The 25,199-nt window shown below is 47.2% G+C and overlaps 1 protein-coding gene and 1 pseudogene across 6 annotated transcripts in view; both read right to left on the bottom strand.

The window, feature by feature from the left end:
- Nucleotides 1-25,199, bottom strand: part of LOC139273508 (zinc finger protein ZFP2-like) — a 119,599-nt gene that overhangs the window by 42,905 nt on the left and 51,495 nt on the right. For 4 of the 6 annotated variants that reach the window (XR_011595150.1, XR_011595149.1, XR_011595148.1 and 1 more), the window contains exon 4: nt 1,874-1,964. The gene's annotated coding sequence lies outside the window, so the exon portion shown is untranslated. Of the gene's footprint in view, nt 1-1,873; nt 1,983-2,733; nt 2,810-25,199 lie in introns of those variants that run through there. The other 2 variants (XR_011595154.1, XR_011595153.1) reach the window with 2 other exon arrangements.
- On the bottom strand, nt 12,005-12,213 carry LOC139274333 (U2 spliceosomal RNA; annotated as a pseudogene).

Genomic DNA, 25,199 nt, shown 5'->3' with positions numbered 1-25,199 from the left:
AGTTTTATTCTGTATCTGTCAGTTTCTGGTATGTGAGAGTGTGTTTTATCCTATATCTGTGAAATTTACAGATCAGAGATGAACCCAACAGACAAAAGTTTTTCATTATATTGGACAAATGCGATTCAGAAATATTTGGAGTAGAGACTAGCTATTAGTACATTATATAAACCATAACTGTCAGTGGTACAGTGTGTAAGTGTGGTATTCATTCTGTATCTATCAGTCTGTGGTACAGTGAGCGAGTGTGGGATTAATTCTGTATCTGTCAGTGAGTGGTACAGTGAATGAGTGTGGGATTCACTCTGTATCTGTCAGTCTCTGGTACAGTGAGTGAGTGTGGGATTCACTCTGTATCTGTCAGTCTCTGGTACAGTGAGTGAGTGTGGGATTCACTCTGTATCTGTCAGTCTCTGGTACAGTGAGTGAGTGTGGGATTAACTCTGTATCTGTCAGTCTGTGGTACAGTGAGTGAGTGTGGGATTCATTCTGCATCTGTCAGTCAGGGGTACAGTGAGTGAATGTGAGAATTATTCTGTATCTGTCATAAATGCAAGTGTTTGTTGTTGGTATAGAAATGAAGCTTTTCAGTTACTTACGGTGGTTAACATTTACGCAGAAGAAAATGTCAGAAGCAGCCTCGTGGATAACCGTCGGCAAAGTGCTGTTACTGGTGAGATCACGATTTGCTCGATGAAAACTTGGCTAATAACTCGAGAGGTGATGGAAAAGAAAGCAACATTTGGGGATGTTTGAGTGAGATGAGAAAACATAATCAGCGCGAGGAGCCTGATCAGAGAGCTGGTGGGCAAGAAACATTGAGCTCCTGTTTACTGCCCGATGCTATTTCCAAAACAACGGGGAAGAACAGTCCTTGGATCTGGGAACTTGAGGAGGCCTTTCAGCACATGGAACTTGGAGGCAAATCAGCCCTTCGAGCCTGTTACATAAGGAACAGGAGGAGGCCATTCAGTCCCTCGAGTCTGTTACAGTGGAATTGAAGGAGGCCTTTCAGCCCCTCCTGCATGTTATATAGGAACTGGAGGAGGACATTCAGCCTCTCAAGCATGTTAAATTAGGATCATAAGCAGGCCATTCAGCCCTTTGGCCCTGTGACATGGGAGCAGGAGAAAGCCAGTCAACCCTTCGAGAATGTTATATAGGAACAGGAGGAGGCCATTCAGCTCCTCGCGCCTATTACATTTGGAACTGGAGAGGGCCATTCAGCTCCTTGAGCCTATTACATTTGGAACTGGAGAGGGTCATTCAGCTCCTTGAGCCTATTACATTTGGAACTGGAGAAGGCCATTCAGCTCCTCGAGCATATTACATTAAGAACTGGAGAGGGCCATTCAGCAATTGGAGTTCGAAAGCAATAGGATGACACAATTCTGCCCCTCAGGTCTAGGAATAGGACAAGGACATTCATCCCCACGGGACTGTTTCATGGGAACGGGAGGAGGACATTCAGATCCGCGAGCTTGTTATATCGGAACTGGAGGAGGCCATTCAGTCCCTGGAGTCTGTTACACTGGAATAGAAGTGGCTATTCAGCCCCTGGAACCTGTTACATAAGAACTAAAGGAGGCCATTCATCCCATTCTAGCCTGATACATAGGCACAGGGGGAAGTCATTCTGCCCCTAGAGCTTGTTACATATGAACAGGAGGAGGCCATTAAGCCCCTCATGTTTATTACATTAGGAACAGGAGAAGGCCACTCAGTATCTCCAGTCTGTTAAATTGGAACAGGAGGTGGCCATCAGCCCCCTCAGGCCTGTTGCACAGGAATAGGAGGAAGCCATTCAGCACCACAAACATGTTTAATTCGGATAACCTGTCTGCGTACCCGCACACTGTGATAGGTACCGTACCTACTGTGTGTGAGAAGGAGCTGGTTACACTGTTCCTTATGTCTCAGGTGGAGGAAACTTCACATTTGTTCCGGTTCCTTCAATTCCTTGCCTGTAGGAGAAGGTATCTCTGATCATTCAAGAATAGGAGAGGTAGAAAAAAGACGAAAGTGATGAATGTAATCGTTCAATTAATATTCATTATGATCATTCGCAAAGGGAAGCCAGCGATACAAACAGTGTCAGTGTCTGACTCCACTGCAGTAATGCAGCACTCGGCTTCTGCACACCAAGTGTGTTGGGCAGATTTACAGCAATTTACTGACATCCAGACACAACCCAACCCCTGCCCTGCTTCAGGAATGGGACTATCCGATGGAGCACGGACTTTTACACAGCTCAGATTGCTACTCCCCTTTCCCAGGGCACTAACCGTTCAACCAGAAACAAAGAGCCGCTGTTTAAAACGTGTCTTTCACATTTCTCACCCGGTGCCTGCAATAGATGCTCCTTGTATAAATCCTCAGTGTCCGGCTCTGCTTCCACTGCTCACTGTCCAATGACAACAAACACAGTGAGACTGGAACGAAAGCAGGAACGTTCACTACTGGTTTGCAGGAAGAAAGCAGCAATGATTGTAAACAGCAGATCCTTCCCATTCTGTCTCCCTTACCCGGGACACACGCTGTCCACACACAGCCCGAGAATGGCCTCTCCCTTCCCCCACTCACTCCACGCACTGAGACCAGTTCTTGCTCCACTCCACCTGTTACACACAGACCCCGACTCCCCCCGGACTCAGTGCCGATCTCTGAGCCCATCTGCGGACACGCTCCCAAAGCGATGTGCTGCTGTAAGGAGGCTACTGCTCGCTGCCTTACCCCGGGGCTGTGGTGTCTCAATTCCCGGTTGTTTAAACCATCTTCTTCCGCTCACTGAGTGAATGGCACTCACAGGCAGGGCTGGGGGAGGGGAGAGCGCATGCGCTCTTCTGCTCACTGGAAATCGACACGGGGCGGGGCTTATCCCCGCATGCGCAGCTCGCTGTAATAATTCAGCCTTTAAAAATCAAAGTGCACTTTTCACGATTTACTTTTATCAGAATCTGAGCAAAGGAACTGGGCCTGGGGGGCAAGGGCAGAAAATGTTTAAAGATGGGGGCCTTGCCCCTTTGAGATGCTCAATTTGGGATCATTCCGTGCAGTGTGTTTTTCACTTCGTGAGCCCGTCTTCACAAAGCAATCCTGCAGAAACATCGGAGGGACGGGGGAGTAGGAGTGTTTGTTGGGACTGTGCAGGAGTTAATATCTGACAGAAACTGTCCCAGATTAATTTAATCAGAGTGAGACATTCGGTCACTGAGTGTAATACCGAACGGCCCTGAGCTGCAAGATTACAGAGAGTACAACAGGCAAGCGAGGGTTAAATATGGGACCTTGTTTCTCTCACTCTCTGACACTGTCCCGCAGTGTGGGATTAATAATGTGTCTGTCTGTGGTACAATATCAGTGAGAGAGGGGACTGCATCTTATGTCTCTCCAATGGGATCTTTCAGGATAAAACCGGACCTCACAGGTCAGTCTGGAACTGATACTGTGCATGTTTCTGTGTCTCACCGCCCTGCCTCCCCTGTCTCTCTCTCTCTCAGCCCACTCTCTCTCTGCCGCTATCCCCCTTTCTCTTGAACTGTCTGTGAAGGCGGGATTCTGTTATTTAGCGCGATGTGGAAACACTGTTGGAAGTACAACACTGAGAATGTTTCTGTTTCTCTCTCTGGTGCAATACATGACGGTGTGGCACTGTGACTGAGTGTAATATGGAGACACTGATATACAATGTAAGACTGATACTGTGCCTGTCTCTCTCTCTTTTCCGCTGATGCTGTACATGAATATGTGATAGTATCATAGAGCGTAATAAGCAGACACAGTTAGGGAGTTTAAGACTGGTACTGTGTCTCTGTCGCTCTCTCTGATAGCCATCTCTGGGTGTTGAGTATGAGATGGATAGGACACCAGTTACAGTTAAATGTCCCTCCGTTTAGGAGGAGAGAGAGACACAAAGAGGCTGGTGCGACGGTGAACACATAATTTATATTTTCACGTTAAGCAAACATATTTCTGCGTGCGAACAATATAACAACTTAACAGCAGATATGGGTTAAGCCAACCTCTGCTGTGATTGGCTCCTGCCCCTGAATCTGGAACAGGCACTGTGAGGGGCGCCGGTCTCAGAGTGTTTAACACTTACTGAGCTGGGAAACTACAACTAACCCCGAGAATCTGCAGCACAGGCCGAGCGGAGAGGAAACCCTGTGCTGGGAGCTGTAAATCTGGGACAGTTTGTGCTGTGAATGTGCAGATTGTGAACATTGTGTGAGCGAGAGTGTGTTAAAGGGGCGGGCCGGTGAGACGAATATCACTGTGTTTGTGTGTCCGTCTCATTGCCGGATTCCAGAGTCCCTCTTGTGTAAAATTCAAAGATTTCCCTGTCACAGGATCGCCCTGCTGCCCTGCTCAGGTCTAAAGTGGGAATTAAACGTCAAGTTTGAAGTGATTTCAAATTTCAGTCGAAAAACAGAGAAAATGTCCGCGATCGCGTGAGAGAGCGCGATCAGTGCAGCAATGAAACGGGTTTAAATCCAAATTGCTGCCTTCAGTTCGGATGAAACTTTCTCGACAACAAACATCCCGGTGTTCGGGACAGAAAGAGGCCAGTCTGGGAATCTGGAGGGCCCGGGTTGAATTGGAATCGGACAGTTAATGAGGAGAGAGAAACACAGAGAGGCTGGAGGGGCGGGGAGCTGACAGCAGGATGTCTCCGCCCCGTCCGCTCGCTGCCTTTAAGTTGCTCTGTGCCGCCGCCTCCCGTTTCATTTCTGACCGAGCTCTGACTGTCAGAGAGATTTTCTACAGAGCCGCCGACATGACTGACACTGCAGCCGCCGAAACCGCTCCTCCTGCCGCCGCCGCCGCTCAAACCAAGGCTCCCAGTAAGAAGAAGAAGGCGGCTCCCCGCTCCAAGCCAGCCGGTCCCACGATGGGCGAACAGATCCTCAAGGTTGTGGCCGATCGCAGCGATCGCAAGGGGATGTCCCTGGCCGCGATAAAGAAGGCTCTGGCGGCCAAAGGCGTGGATGTGGAGAAGCGCGGGTCCCAGATCAGGTTCAGTATCAAGAGGAATGTGACAAATGGCTTCCTGGTGCAGACCAAGGGCACGGGCGCCTCGGGCTCCTTCAAAGTCGCTAAGAAGGAAAACCAGGGGAAAGTGGGAAGGAAGGTGAAGAAACCAGCAGCCAAGAAATCTCCAGTCAAGAAACCAGCAGCCAAGAAATCTCCAGCCAAGAAACCAGCAGCCAAGAAATCTCTGACCAAGAAACCAGCAGCCAAGAAATCTCTGACCAAGAAACCAGCAGACAAGAAATCTCCAGCCAAGAAACCAGCAGCCAAGAAATCTCCAACCAAGAAACCAGCAGCCAAGAAGGCGCCAACAGTAAAAAAGACAGCGAAAGCAGCGGCTGGGAAGAAGGCGGCGGCGAAGCCCAAGAGCCCCGAGAAGGCCTCAGGCACAAAGGTAAAGGCGGCCAAAAAGGTGAAAAAACTGAGGGCCATCGCCAAATCAGCAAAACCCAAGAAAGCAGCGCCCAAAAAGTAAATAAAAAGTGCAACTTGTAAAGATCTGAACCCAAAGGCTCTTCTCAGAGCCACCCACGCCTCTCAGAAAAGAGCTGATCCCCGAATCAAATGATCCCTGTCCCGGGGCCGGGCTCAGATTTCAGACAGAAATCATTGAACATGAATCCAGGATCCCTGGTGACTCGCTGACATTGGCTGCACTCACCCATCCCCCAGTGTCTGCAATAAAACACACAGAGAATGGGATGTCCGGCCCGGGCCTCACTATAACTGGGAATGTGTTCGGCTCCAGTCTCAGTTCCCGGTCATTGTCATTTCACAGATTCTGTGAGACGGTGATACTGGCGGAGATACCTCGCCTCACAACTCAAACCCCAAGCACCACATTCTCCAAATCAGCTGGAATAAGGTGTTTGTAAACTGCTAAACCCGTCTGTGAGAGGAAGTGTGGGGAGATGGAACAAGGTCTGAGATTGACAGGGAAGGGGCTGTATATCGGCGGGAATATTCGCGATTGTTAATAGAAACATAGAAAATAGGTGCAGGAGTAGGCCATTCGGCCCTTCTAGCCTGCACCGCCATTCAATGAGTTCATGGCTGAACATGCAACTTCAGTACCCCATTCCTGCTTTCTCACCATACCCCTTGATTCCCCTAGTAGCAAGGACTTCATCTAACTCCTTTTTGAATATATTCAGTGAACTGGCCTCAACAACTTTCTGTGGTAGAGAATTCCACAGGTTCACCACTCTCTGGGTGAAGAAATTCCTCCTCATCTCGGTCCTAAATGGCTTACCCCTTATCCTTAGACTGTGACCCCTGGTTCTGGACTTCCCCAACATTGGGAACATTCTTCCTGCATCTAACCTGTCTAACCCTATCAGAATTTTAAACGTTTCTATGAGGTCCCCTCTCATTCTTCTGAACTCCAGTGAATACAAGCCCAGTTGATCCAGTCTTTCTTGATAGGTCAGTCCCGCCATCCCGGGAATCAGTCTGGTGAACCTTCGCTGCACTCCCTCAATAGCAAGAATGTCCTTCCTCAGGTTAGGAGACCAAAACTGTACAGAATACTCCAGGTGTGGCCTCACCAAGGCCCTGTACAACTGTAGCAACACCTCCCTGCCCCTGTACTCAAATCCCCTCGCTATGAAGGCCAACATGCCATTTGCTTTCTTAACCGCCTGCTGTACCTGCATGCCAACCTTCAATGACTGATGTACCATGACACCCAGGTCTCTTTGCACCTCCCCTTTTCCTAATCTGTCACCATTCAGATAATAGTCTGTTTCTCTGTTTTTACCACCAAAGTGGATAACCTCACATTTATCCACATGATACTTCATCTGCGATGCATTTGCCCACTCACCTAACCTATCCAAGTCGCTCAGCAGCCTCATAGCATCCTCCTCGCAGCTCACACTGCCACCCAACTTAGTGTCATCCACAAATTTGGAGATACTACATTTAATCCCCTCATCTAAATCATTAATGTACAGTGTAAACAGCTGGGGCCCGAGCACAGAACCTTGCGGTACCTCACTAGTCACTGCCTGCCATTCTGAAAAGTCCCCATTTACATTGTAACGGGACTTTATTTAAAAGCTTCTGATTCATGGAAGCCTTGAAGATGAATTCCGAGTCTTTAAGGGTTTGTGCAGAGCGCTGTGTCTCGGTTCTATTGTGGGAAAACAGTTTGAAATTGGCGGCTGCAGAAAGCTGGAGGCGGAGCTGGAAGACCAGAGGCCGCTCTCTGCTCTGTCTGTCAATCTTGACTCTGTCTCCTCCCCTTCCCGCCTCTCTCACTCTGCACTTTCTCAGTCAGGTCGGCTCCGGCTCTATAAAAAGGAGCCGGGAGGAGCTCCTTCTCATTCAGCGGCTGTTTCAGTGAGTAACCGTCATCATGTCTGGTCGAGGTAAAGGAGGCAAAGGACTGGGTAAAGGCGGAGCCAAGCGGCACCGTAAAGTGCTCCGTGATAACATCCAGGGCATCACCAAACCAGCTATCCGCCGCCTGGCTCGCCGTGGTGGTGTCAAGCGGATCTCAGGCTTGATCTACGAGGAGACCCGCGGGGTACTTAAGGTTTTCCTGGAGAATGTCATCAGGGATGCAGTCACCTACACTGAGCACGCCAAGCGCAAGACGGTCACTGCCATGGATGTGGTGTACGCTCTGAAACGGCAGGGCCGCACTCTCTATGGATTCGGCGGCTGAATAACTTGACCCTTTCCCCCCGAAACACAACACAAAGGCTCTTCTAAGAGCCACCCACCGCCTCACAGAGAGAGCAGCGACCTGGGGATGGGGCAGTTTGGTTGGGAAATGATTTCGGCTGTTTAATTAATGGAAAGAAATATTTGGATTTATATAGCGCCTTTCACGACCACCGAACGCCTCAAGACCAATCAAGTACTTTTGGAGTGTAGTCGCTGTAGGAATATGGGAATTATTAAATATTTTACAACTATTGTAAATTGAGAGATCAGAAACTTCGGCTGACAGTCACAATTACCGGGTGGGATACACAGTCCCCTTTACCCAGACATTACAGTCTCCCCTCACAGATAATTCCTGTCATGTGAGGTTTCTGTGAGAATCGGTTAAACGGGACGGCACTGGTGGGATCGATGCGGGACTTAATGTTTACAGGAAGCAGTGACCGGGGATTTATTCCCGCCCGGTACAGACCGATCAGGGAATGGAACAGAATTTAAACCGGAATGTTACAGAGAAATGGACTTGGTGACTTATAATGGGGCACAATCGCCGTTATAAAGAGCGGGATTCTTAAACTGCTGGCGCGAAATTAGAGTTTATTTAATCTCTGTTGGTTGATACTGTGAAATTGGCGGGCTTTTTGAAATTGACCAACTGTCAGTTTCAGTTCAGCCAATCAAGGCCCAGAAATCCCCGCCCTTCATTTTCACTCTCGGTGCTTGGTTCAAACTTGATTGGCGTCGGGCTGCAGTCAATCACAGCCCCGGGGCGGACCCTCACACACTTTAAAAGGAGGCCCCAGAGGAGGCTCCGCATTAAAAATCCTTGTGTCCCAGATTCGTTCAGAAAATGGCCAGGACCAAGCAGACAGCGCGCAAATCCACCGGAGGGAAAGCTCCTCGCAAACAGCTGGCGACCAAAGCGGCCCGGAAGAGCGCTCCGGCCACGGGCGGAGTGAAGAAGCCTCATCGCTACAGACCCGGCACCGTGGCTCTGAGGGAGATCCGCCGCTACCAGAAATCCACCGAGCTGCTGATCCGCAAACTGCCCTTCCAGCGCCTGGTGCGGGAGATCGCTCAGGACTTCAAGACCGACCTGCGCTTCCAGAGCTCGGCCGTCATGGCCCTGCAGGAGGCCAGCGAGGCTTACCTGGTGGGGCTGTTTGAGGACACCAACCTGTGCGCCATCCACGCCAAGCGAGTCACCATCATGCCCAAAGACATCCAGCTTGCCCGCCGCATTCGCGGGGAGCGCGCCTAGACTCCCCCTGCCTCGGCTCCAAGATTCACCACCAAGTGCAACAACGGCTCTTTTCAGAGCCACCAAATCAGCAAAGGAAAGAGCTGCGATCTCCTGTAACGAGAGCTTCGTGTTGTTCATTAACCCATTGTAGGGACGGGGCAGAGGGTGTGGGACTGATTACTGATCGTGTGTTCATATACCAACTCCGTTCACATGGGAGTTATTGACGATTAACTAATGAGCCCTTTAATATTTTCAGAAACTGACATCGGCTTTGCGTCGCTCTGACCTCGAGTTCCCCGGGGCAGAACACAGATTTCCCCATTCGGTGTTGCCGGAGAATGGGGACAGGCAGATCTGGGAGGCACTGCAATTGACCCGGGTTCTGTGTGTACATCGCTCGCTGCTCCAGTGCGGTCTAAACTGACTGGCTTAGCAGAGAAATACACAGCCCGGGAATGGCCGGAGCTCCCGAGAACAGAAACAGCATTCAAACTATCTCAAACCAGACCAAAATTAAACTAGACCCTTTTATTACTACATTAATTCATCACCGCCGACTCTAGTTTTCAGACAGATTAAAGAACATTTAAGGAACCTGTGGCGGTATTTATACAATTGTTGAGTGACAACTGTAGTTCAATTATTCGCTGTTAACTGGAAGCGTGTATCTGTGAGCAGAGAACCGTAATGCAGTGACTGGGAACTGAAAACTCCCCCATTCGGATATGGGGTAAGCCATTTAGGACTGAGATGAGGAGAAACTTATTCACTCAAGAGTTGTTAACCTGTGGAATTCCCTACCGCAGAGTTGTTGATGCCAGTTCGTTAGATATATTCAAGAGGGAGTTAGATGCGGCCCTTATAACTAAAGAGATTAAGGGGTATGGAGAGAAAGCAGGAAAGGGGTACTGAGGTGAAAGATCAGCCATGATCTTATTGAATGGTGGTGCAGGCTCGAAGGACCGAATAGCCTACTCCTGCACCTATTTTCTATGTTTACAGGTCTAAAACAGGCCAATCTATCGGTACATGACTATTAAGACAGTAAGCAGCCCTTTCACAGATCCTGTGGGTGGCTCTGAAAAGAGCCTTTGGGTTATTAGATTAAATCTTGTCCGCTTTACTTGGTCTTGGACGAAGTGGTGGTTTTCTTGGGCAGCAGCACAGCCTGGATATTCGGCAGCACTCCACCCTGAGCGATGGTCACCTTTCCCAGCAGCTTGTTGAGCTCCTCGTCGTTGCGGATGGCCAGCTGCAGGTGTCTGGGGATGATGCGGGTCTTTTTGTTGTCGCGGGCCGCATTGCCGGCCAGCTCCAGGATTTCAGCGGTCAGATACTCGAGCACAGCAGCCATATAGACCGGGGCTCCGGCACCCACACGCTCAGCGTAGTTCCCCTTTCGCAGGAGCCTGTGAACACGGCCCACAGGGAACTGCAGTCCGGCTCGGGAGGAGCGAGACTTGGCCTTGGCCCGAGCTTTACCGCTGGTTTTTCCTCTTCCAGACATTTCCACAATTCACAAGCTCAGAGAAAGAATGAGAAACTCCTCCCACATCTGCCCTTCTTATACATTCTGGAGGGATACAGGGAGCGACCTTGTGATTGGTCACTCTGTGGTGAATTTCATTGGTCGTTTCCCATGACCAATCACAGCCTGTTTAGTCCACCAATGAAAGTAGGGCGAAAATGATTGGTTCTCAAAGTCAGAACCTAACGATTTTTAAAATTCAAAAATCCCGCCAATAATTGTTAAAATTGTGAATTATGTTAGTAACTTCACCATTAGCCAAATACTTCAAAACACTTTTTGTTTCCTTTTGTCTGATTCCATGTTTCCTTTGCAAATTCCAGCCTGTTACAATCAGCATTAAATTCGGCTTCAGGTTCAAACTGTCTGTAACGGGCGGGACTCAGTCCCCACTGATTGTGTAACGGGACACATTCCAGCTCCATCGTTGTAAAAGTGAACTTTTTTTCATAGGAGCTGCTGTGGGAGTGAGACCAGAACTGAGAGTCCTTCTGTAAAAATAGAAGAGGGACAGGGTGTTCAAACTGCCCCTGTTCTAGTCTCTAAGAACTCCCATTCTGGGTTGTTACACTGCGGGGAGTCTCGGGTTAATAAACGGACTGAGCCGCAACGGAATAAAAACAAAACGTGAAAAGGGCTTGAGTGAGAACGTGAGACTGAAATCGGAGTTTCCCCGCCCTCCCAAAATAAATTCGTCGGCAGGCGCTGTGAATGAACGGGTCTGGAAGCAAAGGGAAAGCGACCAGGGACCGTGTTTGTAGTTTACTCACTGCGGGAAATTACAGCGACGCCAACGTCGAACCCGTCAGTGAAGCTGCTTATAAGAATTCAAAACTAAATCGACAGCTGGAATTGTAAAGGGTCTCAAACACAATTGTTCGGGAAATAATTACAGTAAATTCAGTCTAAAGGGTGATGTGTTTGTGCAGCTCTTTCAATGATGTTGTGGGTGGCTCTTAAAAGAGCCATTGTGTTTGGGATTTGTTCCGTCAGGACAGCGTGGAGTTTTACTTGGAGCTGGTGTACTTGGTCACCGCCTTTGTCCCTTCCGACACAGCGTGCTTGGCCAGCTCCCCGGGTAGCAGCAGGCGCACGGCGGTCTGGATCTCCCGGGAACTGATGGTGCGACGCTTCTTGTAATGGGCCAGGCGGGAAGCCTCACCCGCAATGTGCTCGGAAATATCGTTCACAAACTAGTTCATGATGCCCATGGCCTTGGAGGAGATGCCGGTGTCGGGGTGAACTTGCTTCATCACTTTGTAGATGTAAATGGAGTAACTCTCCTTCCTCGACTTTCTGCGCTTCTTGCCACCCTTCGGTGGTGTTTTCTTGATTACTTTCTTGGCACCCTTTTTCGAAGCTGGTTTCTTTTTTTTTTGAATCGTAGCCAATCTTTCCAATTCTTTGTCAGATCACAAACGCCAGAGGTCACCTTGCACACATCAAGGATCACCCTGCGCTAATGCTCTTAGCCAAAAGGCCTAGAGCCCAAGCACCGTTCCTGGAAGTACTGCAATACCAGGTTCGTGCCATGGAGGTGGATGGGTCAGCAACCCCACACACCTCCGTGGAGGTGGAGGTGGAGGTGGATGGGTCAAGCCACCCCACCCACCTCCTATTTCCAAAAAGCATAGGAAAACTACCTTCCTGATCCAGGGAGAACCACTTTGGGGTCATGGTTACTCCCCTGTCAGGTCAGTTACGCATGATCTTAGCCAAAAGGCCAAGAAGCGATTTCTTTTCCTCAGGCATCGTCTTGTTCAGTCAGGTACAGATATAAAGGAAATTCTGCTCCGGGCTCGCATTATACAGGCAGCCCCACACTCCGCCCACAGCCCTATGCTAATGAGGGATGGGTGAAGGCAATGACTGTAATTGGTTCATTGGCCACGTTGTCAATTTCCATTGTTCTGCATCTCTCTGATTGGTCTCTTTAAACATCCAATCAGATTTATTGCTCGCCAAAATCTCAAATTCTTGAATTAGGTCATCAATGACATCCCCTCCCGATTTATAATCTGTTCTTTATGTTTCATTCTGCTCTCAGGCAAAAATGGTTAATGATGGCCGGACTTATGAGGAAGGTTCACTCACGTTTTTTCCTGTATATATTCAATAATCTGAACAGCTATGTTTGTCGATCTACATTTCTACATGTTCGAGTCATTAACCGGTTTGTAACCGAGATTGCCTGAGGGTCACTTCTGATCAGGACATGGGAGTCCTTCTGTGAAGGCAAGAGCCCCTCACTGTCCTTCCGCCCTGATGCTAGCTTCCACCCATCGTTTAATTCAACACCTTTCTTATCTGTCACTGCTGTAACATGGATGTAACAGCATGGATTTATGAAGGGGAAGTCATGTTTGACAAATTTGCTGGAATTCTTTGAGGATGTAATGAACAGGGTGGATAAAGAGGAACCAGTGGATGTGGTGTATTTGGAATTCCAGAAGGCATTTAACAAGGTGCCACCTAAAAGGTTACTGCACAAGACAAAAGTTCACAGGGTTGGGGGTAATATATTAGCATGGATAGGGGATTGGTTAACGAACAGAAACCAGAGAGTCGGGATAAATGGTTCATTCTCGGGTTGGCAATCAGTAACCAGTGGGGTGCCACAGGGATCAGTGCTGGGACCCCAACTCTTTACTGTTATTTATGTATACTTGTATTTACTCTGTACACCCACCAAAGGGCTCATCCCCTGGAGTCCCAAGGGAGCACAGATATTTAAGGAGGCTTCACAGGTTAGAGAGGCACTCTGGAGACTTGCAACAAAAGACTACGGTCACACTTTACTTTGAGTTCACAGTGTTCAATCTGACTCGTTCTCCATCTACTACAACTGGCAATGAGATACAGATAGCGAACCCAAAGATGCAGAGCACAGTGTGCATCCTGGAGAAATTCTCGGAGGGAGATGATTGGGAAACTTTTGCGGAGTGACTCGACCAATACTTTGTGGCCAATGAGTTAGATGGGGAAGAAAGCATTGCCAAATGAAGGGCGATCCTCCTCACTGTCTGTGGGGCACCAACGTATGTCCTCATGAAGAAACTGCTCACTCCAGCAAAACCCACAGAGAAATCATACCATGATTTGTGCACACTTGTCTGAGAGCATTTGAACCCGAAGGAAAGCATTCTGATGGCGAGGTACCGGTTCTGCACCTACAAAATGTCTGACGGCCAGTAAGTGCCGAGTTATGTCACCAAGCTAAGATGCCTTACAGGACATTGCGAATTTGAAGAACATTTGGAGCACATGCTCAGACACTTTTTCGTACTTGGCATTGGCCACGAAACCATACTTCGCAAACTTTTGACTGTAGAGACTCCAACCTTGAGTAAGGCCATAGCAATAGCCCAGGCATTCATTGCCACCAGTGACAATATAAAGCAAATCTCTCAGCACACAAGTGCTGCTACAAGTACTGTGAACAAAGTGATGTTGTTTTTGAATCGTAATGTAAAGGGCTGATCACATATACCTGCAAATACACGTCTGCAGATGTCTCAGAGTCCACCATCAAGGGTGATGAATGCAAGGCCATTAACACCTTGTTGACGCTGCGGGGGTGATCATTGTTTCCATTCATGCCGATTCAAAGAGTACATTTGCAAGGGCTGTGGAACAATGGGACACCTCCAACGACTGTGCAGGCGAGCTGCAAAGAATATTAAACCTAAAACCACCATGTTGCAGAAGAGGACAGATCCACAGAGGATCACGACGAACCAGAGCCTCAGATCGAGGAGAAAGAGGTACATGGAGTGCAGACATTCACCACAAATTGTCCCCCGATAATGCTAAATGTTGAACTAAATGGACACCCGGTGTTAATGGAGCTGGACACAGGTGCAAGCCAGTCCATCATGGGCAAAAATACTTTTGAAATGTTGTGGTGCAACAAGACCTCAAGGCCAGTCTTAACTCCAGTTCGTAAGAAACTAAGAACTTACACGAAAGAACCGATTCCTGTAAAGGTCTCCTACGATGGAGCGATGCACAAGCTACCACTCTGGGTGGTACCGAGCGATGGTCCCACGCTGCTCAGCAGGAGCTGGCTGGGAAAGATACACTGGAACGGGGACGACGTCTGAGCGCTATCGCCCGCTGACGACACTTCGTGTGCTCTGGTCTTAAACAAATTTCCTTTGCTGTTCGAATCAGGCATCGGGAAATTCCAAGGAGCAAAAGTGCAGATCCATCTAATTCCGGGGGCATGATCCATCCATCACAAGACGATAGCAGTACCGTACATGATGAGAGTAAGGGTAGAGATCAAGCTAGATCGGCTGCAAGGAGAGGGCATCATTTCACCGATCGAGTTTAATGAATGGGCCAGTCCTATCGTCCCAGTCCTCAAGGGAGATGGCACAGTCAAAATCTGAGGCGACTACAAAGTAACTATCAATCGTTTCTCCCTGCAGGACCAATACCCACTACCAAAGACCGATGACCTCTTTGCAACGCTGGCGGGAGGAAAGACGTTCACAAAGCTGGATCTGACTTCAGCCTACATGACGCAGGAACTGGAGGAATCATCAAACGCCCTCACCTGCATCAACACACACAAAGGTCTTTTTGTTTATAACAGATGCCCGTTTGGAATCCGATCGGCGGCGGCGATATTCCAGGAAAACATGGAAAGTTTACTGAAGTCGGTCCCACACACCGTGGTCTTCCAGGACGACATCTTGGTCACAGGGTGGAACACAGTCGAGCATCTGCAGAACCTAGAGGAGGTTCTCAGTTGACTCAACCGCGTGGGGCTCAGGTTAACACGCTCGAAGTGCGTTTTCCTGGCACCTGAAGTGGAGTTCCTGGGCAGGAGGATTGCGGCCGATGGCATCAGGCCCACCAAACACGCGAAGACGGAGGCAATCGAGAATGCACCGAGGCCACAGAACGTGATGGAGCTGTGGTCGTTTCTGGGACTCCTGAACTACTTTTGTAACTTCTTACCGGGTCTCAGCACTGTTAGAACCACTGCATGTCTTACTATGAAAAGGGGACGAATGGGTTTGGGGTAAAAGCTAAGAAAATGCCTTTGTAAAAGCGAGAAAATTGTTATGCTCAAACAAATTGCTTGTGGTGTATGATCCATGTAAGCCTTTGGTACTAGCATGTGATGCGTCGTCATATGGTGTCGGGTGTATATTACAACAAGCTAATGATTTCGGGAAACTGCAACTGGTTGCTTATGCATCCAGGAGTCTGTCTAAGGCTGAGAGAGCCGACAGCATGATTGAGAAAGAAGCGTTAGGGTGTGTCAATGGGGCAAAGAAAATGCATCAATATCTGTTTGGGCTAAAATTCGAATTGGAAACTGACCATAAGCCACTTATATCCTTATTCTCCGAGAGTAAAGGGATAAATACTGACACATCGGCCCGCATCCAGAGATGGGCGCTCACGTTGTCCGCATACAACTAAGCCATCCGCCACAGGCCAGACACAAAAAACTGCGCCGATGGTTTCAGTAGGCTACCATTGCCCACCACGGGGGTGGAAATGGCACAGCCCACAGATCTAGCCATGGTTATGAAAGCATTTGAGAGTGAGCAATCACCCGTCACTGCCCAGCAGATCAAAACCTGGACAAGCAAGGACCCCTTATTATCTCTAGTCAAAAGCTGTGTGCTTCACGGGAGCTGGTCCAGTGTCCCAGTGGAAATGCAGGAAGAGATAAAGCCATTCCAGCAGTGCAACGATGAAATGTCTATACAGGCAGACTGCCTTCTGTGGGACAATTGAGTAGTGGTCCCCAAGAAGGACAGAGACACCTTCATCAATGACCTCTATAGTACCCACCCTGGCATCGTAATGATAGCCAGATCCGATGTGTGGTGGCCCGGTATTGATGCGGACTTAGAGTTCTGTATTCACAGATGTAATACATGCTCGCAGTTAAGCAATGCACCCAGAGAGGCGCTGCTAAGATAATGGTCTTGGCCCTCCAAACCGTGGTGTCGGGTACACATCGACTATGCAGGCCCGTTCTTGGGTAAAATGTTCCTTGTGGTTGTAGACGTGTATTCCAAGTGGATTGAATGTGAGATAATGTTGGCTAGCACGTCCGCTGCCACTACTGAAAGCCTGCGGGCCATGTTTGCCACACACAGCCTACCCGATGTCCTGGTCCTTATGAAAGGGAAATCATGCTTGACAAATCTTCTAGAATTTTTTGAGGATGTAACTGGTAGAGTTGACAAGGGAGAACCAGTGGATGTGGTGTATTTGGACTTTCAAAAGGCTTTTGACAAGGTCCCACACAAAACATTGGTATGCAAAATTAAAGCACATGGTATTGGGGGTAATGTACTGATGTGGATAGAGAAATGGTTGACAGACAGGAAGCAGAATGTCAGGATAAACTGGTCCTTTTCAGAATGGGAGGCAGTGAATAGTGGGGTGCCGCAAGGTTCAGTGCTGGGACCCCAGCTCTTTACAATATACATTAATGATTTAGATGAAGGAATGGAGTGTAATATCTCCAAGTTTGCAGATGACACTAAGCTGGGTGGCGGTGTGAGCTGTGAGGAGGACGCTAAGAGGCTGCAGGGTGTCTTGGACAGGTTAGGTGAGTGGGCAAACGCATGGCAGATGTAGTATAATGTGGATAAATGTGATGTTCTCCACTTTGGTGGCAAAAACACGATGGCAGAATATTATCTGAATGGCAGCAGATTAGGAAAAGGGGAGGTGCAATGAGACGTGGGTGTCATAGTACATCAGTCATTGAAAGTTGGCATGCAGGTACAGCAGGCGGTGAAGAAGGCAAATGGTATGTTGGCCTTCATAGCTAAGGGATTTGAGTACAGGAGCAGGGAGGTCTTACTGCAGTTGTACAGGGCCTTAGTGAGGCCTCACCTGGAATATTGTGTACAGTTTTGGTCTCCTAATCTGAGGAAGGACGTTCTTGCGACTGAGGGAGTGCAACGAAGGTTCACCAGACTGATTCCCGGGATGGCAGGACTGACATATGAGGAAAGAGTGGATCAATTGGGTCTGTATTCACTGGAGTTTAGAAGGATGAGAGGGGATCTCATAGAAACATATAAAATTCTGACGGGATTGGACAGGTTAGAAGCTGGAAGAATGTTCCTGATTGTTGGGGAAGTCCAGAACCAGGGGACATAGTCTAAGGATAAGGGGTAAGCCATTTAGGACTGAGATGAGGAGAAACTTCTTCACTCAGAGAGTTGTTAACCTGTGGAATTCCCTACCGCAGAGAGTTGTTGATGCCAGTTCATTGGATATATTTAAGAGGGAGTTAGATATGGCCTTTACGGCTAAAAGGGATTAAGGGGTATGGAGAGAAAGCAGGAAAGGGGTACTGAGGGAATGATCAGCCATGATCTTACTGAATGATGGTGCAGGCTCGAAGGGCCGAATGGCCTACTCCTGCACCTATTTTCTATGTTTCTATGTGAATGTGAGGTTTAATCAATACCTGTCAGTCTCTGGTATGTGACTGTGTATTTTTTCTGTAACTGTCAGTTTATGACGTGTAAGTGTGTATTTTATTCGATACGTTTCAATCTCTGGGATGCGAATGTGGGGTTTATTTTGTACCTACCAGTTTCTGGTATGCGACTGTGTATTTTATTCTGTATCTTTCAGTTTCTGGTATATGAGTGTGTATTTTATTACCTGCCCATCTCTGGTATGAGAGTGTGGGTTTAATCTAAACCTGTCAGTTTCTGGTATGTGAGTGTGTGTTTTAATTTGGACCGGTCAGTTTCTGGTATATGATTGTGGGTAACTTGTACCTGTCAGTTTCTGGTATGAGTATGGGGGTAATCTCATGTATCAGTTTGTGGTATGTGAGTGTGGGAATTATCCTGTACCTGTCCGTTTCTGGTATGCAAGTGTGGGTTTTAATCTGCACCTGTCAGTTTCTGGTTAAAAAACATGTGGCTTTAATCTGAACCTGTCAGTTTCTGGTATGTGAGGGTGGGGTTTCCGCTGTACCTATCAATTTCTGGTCTATTATTGTGGGCTTTAATCTGTACCTATTAGTGTCTGGTATGTGAGTGTGGGTGATATTCTGTACCTTTCAGTCTCTGATATGTGAGCGTGGGGAGTAATCTGTACCTGTCAGTTTCTGGTATTTGAGTATTGGTTTTATCCCATAGCTGTTAGTTTCTGGTATATGTGTGGGGTTTAATCTGCACCTGTCAGTTTCTGGTAAAAAGTGTGGGTTTTAATCTATACCTATCAGTTTCTGGTGTGCAAGTGTGGGTTTTATTCTGTATATTTCAGTATCTGGTATATGAATGTGGTCTGTTTCAATAGTGAAACAGCATTTGATCCTCCCGCTCCGTGTGGCCTGAAGATTCACAATGTAACTCAGCCACTCCGGATCACTGTTGGACTGACAGCTTCTGCTGCCTGTGCGAATAGGATTGAGGCCAGTTCTGTGTCTCTGCGCTCTGTGAGAGATAATGTACTTGCTGTATGCGAGAAGGAGCTGCCTGCACTTTTCATTGTGTTCCGGATGGAAAAAATATCACCTTTATACTGCATCAATGAAGTATTTTGCTTTGAGAATAATAATACCAGAAAAATATTAGTTATGATATGGACAACTGATGGGGAGAATAGAAAATAAAGTAGAAACATAGAAACATAGAAAATAGGTGCAGAGTAGGCCATTCGGCCCTTCGAGTCTGCACCACCATTCAATAAGATCATGGCTGATCATTCCCTCAGTACCCTTTTCCTGCTTTCTCTCCGTACCCCTTAATCTCTTTAGCCGTAAAGGCCATATCTAACTCCCTCTTGAATATATCCAATGAACTGGCATCAACAACTCTCTGCGGCAGGGAATTCCACAGGTTAACAATTTTCTGAGTGAAGAAGTTTCTCCTCATCTCAGTCCTAAATGGCCTACCCCTTATCCTAAGACTATGTCCCCTGGTTCTGGACCTCCCCAACATCAGAAACATTCTTCCCGCATCTAACCTGTCCAGTCCCGTCAGAATCTTATAAGTTTCTATGACATCCCCTCTCATCCTTCTAAACTCCAGTGAATAAAGGCCCAGTTGATCCAGTCTCTTCTGATTTGTCAGTCCAGCCATCCCTGGAATCAGTCTGGTGAACCTTTGCTGCACTCCCTCAATAGCAAGAACGTCCTTCCTCAGATTAGGAGACCAAAACTGAACACAATATTCCAGGTGAGGCCTCACCTAAGCCCTGTACAACTGCAGTAAGACCTCCCTGTTCCTATACGCAAATCCACTAGCTATGAAAGCCAACATACTATTTGCCTTCTTCACCGTCTGCTGTACCTGCATGCCAACTTTCAAATACTGATGAACCATGACACCCAGGTCTTGCTGCATCTCCTCTTTTCCTAATCTGCCGCCATTCAGATAATATTCTGCCTTCGTGTTTTTGCCCCCAAAATGGATAACCTCACATTTATCCACATTATACTGCATCTGCCCACTCACCTAACCTGTCCAAGTCACCCTGCAGCCTCTTAGCGTCCTCCTCACAGCTCACTCCGCCACCTAGTTTAGTGTCATCTGCAAACTTGGAGATATTACACTCAATTCCTTCATCTGAATCGATAATGTATATTGTAAAGAGCAGAGGACCCAGCACTGAGTCCTGCGGCACTCCACTAGTCACTGCCTGCCATTCTGAAAAGGACCAGTTTATTCCGACTCTCTGCTTCCTGTCTACAAACCAGTTCTCTATCCACATCAGTACATTACCCCCAATACCATGTGCTTTGATTTTGAACACCAATCTCTTGTGCGGGACCTTGTCAAAAGCCTTTTGAAAGTCCAAATACACCACATCCACTGGTTCTCCCTTGTCCACTCTGCTAGTTACATCCTCAAAAAATTCCAGAAGATTCGTCAAGCATGATTGCCCTTTCATAAATCCATGCTGACTTGGACCGATCCTGTCCCTGCTTTCCAAATGTGCTGCTATTTCATCCTTAATAATTGATTCCAACATTTTCCCCACTACTGATGTCAGGCTAACTGGTCTATAATTACCCGCTTTCTCTCTCTCTCTCTCCTTTTTTTCAAAAGTGGTGTTACATTAGCTACCCTCCAGTCCATAGGAACTGATCCAGAGTCGATAGACTGTTGGAAAATGATCACCAATGCAGCTACTATTTCTAGGGCCACTTCCTGAAGTAATCTGGGATGCAGACTATCAGGCCCCGGAGATTTATCGGCCTTCAATCCCATCAATTTCCCGAATACACTTTCCCCCTAATAAGGATATCCTTCAGTAGTAATGAATGTTTATGTTTATAATAAAGTAAAGTATCTGAAGAGAGGAAACCGTGATACAAACAGGGTCCTTGTCTGAGCTCACTGCAGTACAGCGGCACTCAGATTTTCCACACCAGGTGTGTATGACGGTTCTACAGAAAGTTATCAGCATCCAGACACAATACAAATCCGGCACTGGTCCATGAATGGGATCACCTGATTGATACAGTCGCGGTGTATATCTTCCACTCCCATAGGACTACCTGTAAAATTCTGAATTGCTTTCTGGATTATAACCACAGGTACCTGGGCTGTACAACAATTGTTCTCAGTCTATTGGAACCGAGTTAAGTGCCTGTGCAGGCAACAGAATGTCACAGAGCCCAGATCCTGATGTATCTGAGGGAGCGACAATGTATCTCTCGATCACCTTCTACATGGTTCTGGAGAATTCAACGCACTGAAACAAAATTACCAAATTTGAAATGTCTACTTTCTGTCCTGCTGCCTGCAATAGATGCACTTTGTGACACTCCTCACATCCTCACTGTCAGGCTGTGTTTCCATGTTCATGTCCAAGAACAGCAGACACAGTGAGATTGGGACTGAATCAGGAACATTCACTACTGATTTGGTGAAAGAAAGCAGCAATGATTTGAAAGAGTGCGGTGATTAACTTTCTCTGTTACCTTACACTGTACACATGCTCTCCCTTCCCCCACTCACTCCATGTTCCCAAACTACTTCCTGCTCCACTCTGCCTCTTACAAACAGCCCCGATACCCCGACACAAAGCCCATTTACAGACACATTCCCAATGCGATGTACTGCTGTAAGGAGGCTGCTGTTTGCTCCCTTACTTGGGCCCGGGATATCTCCGCTCCCTGATGTGTTCAACGATCATCAGCCCAGCACAGAGGAAATGGCTGCTGCTGACAAAGCTGGGGGTGGGGAGCTCGCATGGGCCCTTACCATCGGTTTAAATACTGGGCGGGGAGAGGGGGGAGGGGTGGCGGGGGCAGGCAAGTATTTCAATGCTGGAGCGTGAAGCCTGGAGGTGGATCTGGAAGCTCAGAAGCCACGGTCTCTGCTCAACCTGTCACCCTGTATTGTTCAGACTATGGGATGCGAGTGTGTGTTTTACACTGTATAGTTCAGACTATGGGATGTGAGTGTGTGTTTTACACTGTATTGTTGACTATGGGATGTGAGTGTGTGTTTTACACTGTATAGTTCAGAGTATGGGATGTGAGTGTGTGTTTTACACTGTATAGTTCAGACTATGGGATGTGAGTGTGGGTTTTACACTGTATTGTTCAGACTTTGGGATGTGAGTATGTGTTAATTTTTATATGAATGGAAAAGCAGAATGTTTAAAAGAGAGACTAGTAAATGTAGTTATTCAGCGGGATAAGAGTGTCATTGTACACGGATCACATATAGTTAACTTGCAGCTACTGCAAGCAATTAGGAAGGTAAAGTATATGTTGGCCTTTATTACAAGGGGTTTGGAGTATAAGAGTAAAGAAGTGTGGCTGCAATTATGTAGGGCTTTGGTGAGACCACACCTGGATTACTGGGCACAGTTTTGGTCTCATTGCCCAAGGAAGGATATTAGAGGGGGGTGCAACATTGAATCCTGGGATAGGGAGATTGAGTGAAATGCACCTATACACTCTGGAGTTTAGAAGAATGAGAGCTGAACTCATTGAAACCTAAAAAAAAATCTTAGAAGGCTTGGCAGGGTAGATGCTGTGAGGATGTTTCCCTTTGCTGGATAGTCTGGATCTAGGGATCATAGTCTCAGGATAAGGGATCAGACACTTCGGACTGAGATGAGGAGAAATGTATTCACTTAGAGGGATGTGAATCTTTGGAATTCTATACACATAGGTCTGAGACACTCAGTCAATGAGTATATTCAAGACAGAGAACAAAGGGAATCAAGGGAAATGGGTATCAGGCAGGAGTTCAGGGTGAAGTTCAGCCATGAATGTAATGAATTGTGGAGCAGGCTCAAGGGGCCTTACCGCCTGCTTCTATTTCTTATTCTCTTACAGCTGTCAGTATCTGATACGTGAGTGTTGTTCTTTCTTCAGTTTTTGGTGGGCGAAAGTGGGTTTTATTATACACTATGTCAGCTTCTAGAATGTGACTGCGAGTTCCATTCTGTTTTTGCCTGTCTCTGGGATGTGAGTGTGGATTTTACTCTGTATCTGTCTGTCTCTGGTATGTCAATGTGGGTATTACCCTGTACCTGTCAGTTTCTCGTATGTGATTGGGGATTTATTCTGAACGTGTCAGTTTCTGTTATGAGAGTTTTATTCTGTACCTGTCATTTTCTAAATTTGTAACATGGGTTTTCCTCTGTATCTGCCAGTTTCTGGGATGTGAGTGTGATTTTTTTTGCATGTACCTGTCTGTTTCCAGTATGGGAATGTAGGTAAAACTCTGTAGTTCTCAGTCTCTGGGATGTGAGTGTGCGTTTTACTCTGTATCTGTCAGACTCTGGTATGTGAGTGGGGTTTTATTCTGTATGTGTCATTTTCTGGTATGTTAATGTGGGCTTTAATCAGTACCAACCAGTTTCTGATATGCGAGAGTGGATTTTAGCCTGTATCTGTCAGTTTATGATATGAGAGAGTGAGTATCTCTATTTGTCTTTTATGTAAGTGTCAGTTTTACTCTGTATAGCTTAGTCTCTGGTATGGGAGTGCAGGATTTTGCTCTATAGCTGTCTGTCGGTGTGATGCAAGTGTGGATTTTACTCTGTATCTGTTAGTCTCTGATGTGAGAGTGTGAGTTTTACTCTGTATCTGTCAGTTTCTGGTATGCAAGTGTGGTTTTCCTCTATCATTCAGGCTCTGGGATGAAAGTGTGAGTTTTATTCTGTATGTTAATATCTGCGACGCGAGTCTGGGTTGTACTCTGTAACTTTCATTTTCTCAATTCTGAGTTGGGTTTTATTTTGTACCCGTCAGTTTCTAGTATATGAATCGGGGTTTTAATCTATACCTGTCAGTTTCTGCTGTGATAGATACAGCACAAATGCAGCACTATCAGTTTCTGATGTGTGAGTCTGTTTTAATCAGTACCTGTTAGGCTGTGGGATGTGAGCGTTCGTTTGACTCTGCATCGGTCAGTGTCTTTTATGTGGCTGTTGATTTTGCTCTGTAGCTGTCACTCTCTCGGATGTGAATGTGGGTTTGACTCTGTAGCTGTCATTTTCTCATGTGTGAGTGTGTTATAGACTGTATGTGTCACTCTCTGTGGTGTCAGTGTGGGCTTTACTCTGTATCTGTCAGTCTTTGGAAAGTGAGTTTGGTTTTAATCTTTACCTGTCAGTTTCTGGTATTTGTCTGTTGTTGTTACTCTCCAATTGTTAGTTTCCAGAATGTGATTGTGTATTTTAATCAGTACCTGCCAGCTTCTTGTGCAGGAGTGTGGATATTAGTCATATCTTCCAGTCTCTGGTATGTGAGTGTGTGTTTTACTTTATAGCTGTCTGACTCTGGAATGCAAGTGTGTATTTTATTCTGTATCTATTGGTTTACAGAATGTGTTAACAAAAACTGAGAGGTACAGAATAAAAGTTATGTGAATATCCATTTTACTCTGTACCAGTCACTTTCTAATATGTGAGTGTGGATTTTAACCTATATCTGCCAGTCAGTCAGTCTGTTACCATATGCGATTGTGATTCAATCTCAATCTGTCATTCACTGTGCCCGAGAGTATGTATCATTCTGTCTCTCTCAGTCCTGGCACTGCGTGTGGGTGTGGGGTCCATTCTGTGTCTCTCAGTCCATGGCACTGTTTGTGGGTGTGGGGTCCATTCTGTGTCTCTCAGTCCCTGGCACTGTTTGTGGGTGTGGGGTCCATTCTGTGTCTCTCAGTCCCTGGCACTGTTTGTGGGTGTGGGGTCCATTCTGTGTCTCTCAGTCCCTGGCACTGTTTGTGGGTGTGGGGTCCATTCTGTGTCTCTCAGTCCCTGGCACTGTTTGTAGGTGTGGGGTCCATTCTGTGTCTCTCAGTCCCTGGCACTGTGTGTAGGTGTGGGGTCCATTCTGTGTCTCTCAGTCTCTGGCACTGTTGGTGGGTCTGTGGTTCATTCTGTAGCTGTCAGTTTTTGCTACTGTTTGAGAGTGAGAGATTCACTCTGCCTCTGTTAGAATGGTGATGTGTGAGAGTGCAAGATTCATTATGTAATTGACAGTCTCTTGTACGTGCTATTCTTGCTCTGTGTGACTGTTGGATTCGGTTCCTTCTTTAGGCCTATGCTAGTTTGCGATTATCTGTGATTGTCTCAGGAGGAGGTTTGGTTCAGTCCATTACCTCCGTTTCTCTGCTCTTGTATGTTAGTTGCTGGGTTTGAGAGTCAGTGTACAGACACCAGTGTGGATTGACACCGTGTCAGTCAGTCCTTGTGTGTGAGTAAGGGGGTGAAAATGGATCTGTCTCTCAGAGCGATATG

Source organism: Pristiophorus japonicus, chromosome 9 (assembly GCF_044704955.1).
Source record: "Pristiophorus japonicus isolate sPriJap1 chromosome 9, sPriJap1.hap1, whole genome shotgun sequence".
Classification (NCBI taxonomy): Eukaryota; Metazoa; Chordata; class Chondrichthyes; family Pristiophoridae; genus Pristiophorus; species Pristiophorus japonicus.
Note: the sequence above shows the minus strand (reverse complement) of the source record. Positions and strands in the feature narration are given on the sequence as shown.